General features: G+C 55.6%; 1 protein-coding gene and 1 long non-coding RNA gene across 2 annotated transcripts in view; one reads left to right on the top strand and one right to left on the bottom strand.

The window, feature by feature from the left end:
* LOC102377519 lies at nucleotides 1-2,982 on the top strand. Its single transcript, XR_325051.3, has 3 exons — nucleotides 1-102; nucleotides 285-320; nucleotides 1,485-2,982. It is a non-coding gene; the product is annotated as an uncharacterized LOC102377519 (long non-coding RNA).
* LOC102381926 (H-2 class II histocompatibility antigen, E-S beta chain) overlaps nucleotides 1-5,114 on the bottom strand; it is a 603,463-nt gene that overhangs the window by 99,015 nt on the left and 499,334 nt on the right. The gene's annotated exons all lie outside the window — the stretch shown is intronic.

Below are 5,114 nucleotides of genomic sequence, written 5' to 3'. Positions count from 1 at the left end.
CGGCCCAGCTGCTGTGGGGCTCGGCGGCTGCAGTGCTGGTCCTGGGGCTCCTGGTCTTCGCAGCTGGCACCTCGTGCTGGTGGAGGGCCCCTGTCCGCCATGGTGAGCACCAGGGCCCATATCTGAGGGGGAGGGGGGTTGGCAGTCCCTGGGGCTGGGGGAAGCTGGACTAGAGTCTGTGCCCCCTGGGGAAGATGGGAGCAGTACTGTGGGGTCCAGGGCGAGGGAAGCTGGGGGGCTGTGGGGGCTGGACCCTGACTAACCTCCTGCCTCCCCTCCTGCAGGCTACACCCCTCTGGCTGGAGACAACTACCCCCGAGGTGAGTGCAACTGTCCAACCATCCATCCATCTGTCCGTCTGTGTCCCCCTCCCCACTTTTACCCCCTCCATGGCTCATCCTCCTTCCATTTCTCCATCCTTCCCTATCCACTCACCTCTCTCTCCATCCATCCCCATGCACTTATCCTTCCTTCCTGCCATCCCTCCTTCCATCCTTCCCCATGCACTTACCCCTCCATTCCTTCTCCTCCTGTCCATCCATCCATCTATCCATCCATCCATCCATCCCTTTCCAAGTACACATCCATCCCTCTCTCCCTGTACAGACACCCCTCCATCCTTCCCTATGCGCTCATCCTTCCATCCATCAATTCTTCCCCATGTCCACAGCCTTTCATCCAGCCATTCATCCCTCCTTCTGCCTCTCTCCCCCATATTCATCTCTCCATCCATCCATTCATCACTCCTTTCCTATGCACACACCTTTCCAGCACAGCATCCCTCTGTCCATTGACCTGTGTCCATACTTCAGCCCCAGCCCTCCCTCCCTCCGTCCCTCCATCCCTCCATCCCTCCATCCATCCATCCATCCTGTGTCCAGTTCTAGGCACCACAATTCAAAAATATGTGGAGAATCTTAAAACGGTCCAGAGAATGGCCACAAAAATAGTTAAGGCCCTGTAGGACAAACCTTATGAAGAAAAATTAAGGGATCTGGGACTATTCAGCTTGGGGAAGAGGAGACTGAGGCGGGGCTTGATGGCCATCTATATGTATGTAGTGGGTGAATATCAGGAGCTGGGCAAATAAACTGTTTGCTAGGGCACCCCAGGGGAGGACAAGGAGCAATGGCCATAAGCTGTTAAAGGATGGTTTCAGGTTGGATGTAAGGAAAAACTTCTTTACGGTAAGGGTGACCAGGATGTGGAATAGACTTCCCAAGGAGGTGGTGCAGTCCCTACCCTTGGAAGCCTTCAAGAGGAGACTAGACAGACACCTTGCAGGGATCATTTGATCTCAGCAGTATTCCTGCCCAGACCCGGGGGGGGGTTGGACTCGATGGTCTCGGATGGTTGGACTTTGAGGTCCCTTCCAGCCCTTCATGTCTATGATTCTTTCTATGATCCATCCATCCATCCATCCCCCATCACAGACTCCTTCCTCTTGGTCTCTCATCCCCTTCTCACTCTCATTTCCCCTCTAGGCAACATCTAACACCGGGTTGCCAGGCCCCAGGGCTCCCGTGGACTCTTCCCTCAGCTGCAGACCCTGGTGCTGCCCCTGTGCTTGGTGCTTGATCCTGGCAGTACTACGTGACCCGAGCCCAGGACAGCGGTGCTAAAAGACACCCACCCCCGCGGATGCCCCCATCCCATATGGATGGGCATTCCCTGCACGGAGGTCTTGGGGGCCTCTATATGACCAGAGGGAGCCTGAATAGAGTCCCCCATCCCGTATCCCCAGGCCATAGACATACTGGGCCTATATAGGGATGGAGTGACCCAATTCTTGACCTGCCTTGGAGTCCACCAGCTTGTCCAGGCCCCGCAGCCTCCATAGATAGCTGGGTCTGTGTGGGATATAGAGATTGAATGCTGTCTCCACCTCAAGGCCGGCTGGCCTGTATGGACAAAGAGCTTCGAACTGTGATCCACCCCAGTCCACAGTCCCTCGAGCTTTGGGCAGCCACTGGTATGTATATCACCCTGGCCAATGGAGGAGGCTGGACATGGACCCGCTTAGCCGCGCCCCATCCCTGACTCAGACCTGACCTGCCAGTACAGACCCGCAGTCCCATATAGCAATATAGGCACTCAAATAGAGCCCCTGCCTCCCAACCCCCCCGCCCCTCTGCTGCATACCCCCAGGCTGACAGAAGCCCATAAGGGCCAAAAGGACCCTAGAGCACGCCCCAGAAATCGGGGGGTGGGAAGGGTGTGGGCCGCGGGCAGTGTGCATGTATTTCAATGTGCTGCACGTGTGGCAGGGGGGACAGCAAGATCTCGGCCCCTGCCAGCTGCATGTCAATAAAAGGTGGCTTATTCCCCAGGCTCCACGTCTCTCTGTCTGTGTGCTACACACCAGGGGAGGTGGAAACTGGGCTCTGCACTTCCAGCCTTGGCATTTCAAGGCCCCGTGCTCTCGCCCCATTGCCCCCAGAGCTTGGAAGGGACCCTGGCACCCTGGCTCTCGGTCCCCCGCCCCCCTCCTCTCCCCGACCTCGAGAAAACCCAGGTGCCCGGGCTCCCAGCCTGAACCCAGCAGCTGTGGGTACGCCGGGTCCAGCAGAAGCAGTGGCAGGGCAGGGATTTCCAAGCCCTGAGTCACCGATGTCAGTGGGAAGGCGTGGGGGGGAAGTGAAACCCAGGCCTAGTGGGCTCAGGATGCAGAGGGACAGACATACAGACGGGGCTGGTAGCTCCGGAGCGCTCCTCCAGGCAGGCGGGTGAGAACAGCTCTGCCGGGTTGATGGGTGGCAGCCGTGGGACATCTGCTGGCCACAGAGAGAAACTCCAGCAGCCACAAGGGATGGGACCCAGGAGTCCTGGCTCCTACCCACTTCACTCCGCTCCTCTTCCTGAGCTGCAGAGAGAGCCCGGGTGTCCTGGCCCCCAGCTCCAAGCCCCGCAAACCCAGTCCCCAGCCAGGGGAGAGCAGGACTCAGATGCCCTGACCCCCAAAGCTGCAGGTCCCAAGCACGGAGGACAGGCACCCCCACACAGCCACGAACTAGGCACGGTTGGACTGAAGCCCCCTTGCCCCAGCTTCTCCAGCCTGGGAGAACCAGGGGTGCAGATTTAGCTGCATAAAATCAGGTGAACAGCTGGAAATGCTCCAGTCTGGAGCTGGCTGTGATCTTCTCAGCTCCCAGGCTTCGGAGGCAGAGTCCATCCCATCTCCTCCTGCAAGCCCAGGGCTGTGGTAGAGCATACAGCCCCATCCAGCCCTGTGCCCCTGTGATACCTGCTAGAGACCAGGGCATGGGCATCCTGCCTACCTCAAGGTCAAGGTCCAGGAAGCCATGCATGGAGAGGAGTCAAGGTCAGGAAGTGAGAAGCCAGAGCCTGAGAGCAGGTCGAGCATGGGCCCTGCAGCAAGAGCTAAAGGCAGGAGCAGGGATCCACCAGAGCCCTTTGCAGAGGGCTGGGCTCCTGCCCTGAGCCCACGGGGCACTCAGACCCAGCTGGATGTGGTCAGTTCCTGCCTGAGGGTTATTGGGCTGTTTGAAAGGCCTGAACCCCAATGCCAACCCCCATCCCCCAACCCACAGGCCCATCTGACCCCATAGCTCCCTGAGCTTGTGTCCCCTCAAGGTCACGGGCCCCTACAGCCCTTTCCAGGGAAGTCCCCAGTGGCTTCTGTCCCCCTTCTCCAGCTCTCCTTCCTTCTGCCCTGCTGTTGTCTGTTGGCTGCGCTGAGTCACATTGCTCCCATTTCCCAGCCCTACAGTCTGGTTTTTAACCCCAACTGACCCATGAACTCAAGAGTGGATGTTCAATAAGGACAAGTTCAATAGACTCAATAAGGACAAGTGCAAAGTTCTGCACTTGGGACAGATGAATCCCATGTACTGCTACATGTACTGCTACTGACCGGCTACGCAGCAACTACAGAACAGGCCTGGGGGTTACAGTGGACAATAAGATGAATATAAGCCAGCAGTGTGCCCTTGTTGCAAGAAAGCTAATGACATCCTGGGCTGCATCGGTAGGAGTGTTGCCAGCAGATTGAGGGCAGTGATTCTTCCCCTCTACTCAGCACTGGTGAGGCCACATCTGGAGTCCTGTGTCCAGTTTTGCACCCCCCTCTACAGGAGGATGTGGACACATTGGAGACAGTCCAGTGGAGAGTAACAAAAATGGTCCAGGGGTTGGAGTACATGACGTGTGAGGAGAGGCTGAGGGAACTGTGCTTTCTTAGTCTGGAGAAGGGAAGACTGAGGGGGGTTTAATACCAGCCTTCAACTCCCAGAAGTGTGGTTCCAAAGAGGATGGCGCTGGACTGTTCTCGGTGGTGGCAGACAAGAGAACAAGGAGCAATGGGCTCAAATTGCAGCACGGGAAATTGAGGCTGGATATTAGGAAAAGTTTTCACACTAGGAGGGTAGTAAAACACTGGAACAGGCTACCCAGAGAGGGTGAGGAATCTCCATCCTTAGAATATTTTAAGACTCGGGTAGACAAAGCCTTCTCTGGGATGATCTAATTAGGGTTGGTCTCTCTTTGAGCAGGGGGTTGGACTAGCTGTGAGGTCCCTTCCAACCCTCATTTTCTATGAGTCTATGATTGTGTGATGCATTAACTCAGCTGAACATGAGCTCTGGCACAGAATCACTCACAATGAAGCACTGAGGCACTGTCCGATGCTCAAGAAAGCATTATTTTGTTTTATGAACATGAAGAAGAGACATGTATCAAACTCAAAGGACAAAGGACACAACAGCTTTGGAGTATGTTTGCCGCATTGGTTGTGTTTTTATATAGAATACCTGATAAAGCAAATGAACTCACCTGCCAATAAAGCTTTTTTTTTTTTTTTTTGGCTTCAGTCTGAAATTGAATACTGCAGCTCTAGGCCGCTTATTAGCAAAGCTGCTAGTTTCTTTTTCACTGGAGAAAACTAGGTGTTGTGTTATATGGGGTGAGGCACCGTACCATCAGCACCTCCCTGTGCAGAGTCCTAGATCCACCTCTGGTTCAGCATCACAGCCCCACATAGCCCCACAACCCATGCATACAGCAGCACAGACCATCTCAGTCCTCATGGCTCCTCTTCTGGGCGTTGCCGCTAGCATTGGAGCTGCTGGCTATGGAGCATAGGGAAAAAGAAGGTG

This window comes from Alligator sinensis, unplaced genomic scaffold (assembly GCF_000455745.1).
Source record: "Alligator sinensis unplaced genomic scaffold, ASM45574v1 scaffold1303_1, whole genome shotgun sequence".
NCBI classification, from domain to species: domain Eukaryota; kingdom Metazoa; phylum Chordata; order Crocodylia; family Alligatoridae; genus Alligator; species Alligator sinensis.
This window is presented reverse-complemented; position numbering and strand designations above follow the sequence as displayed.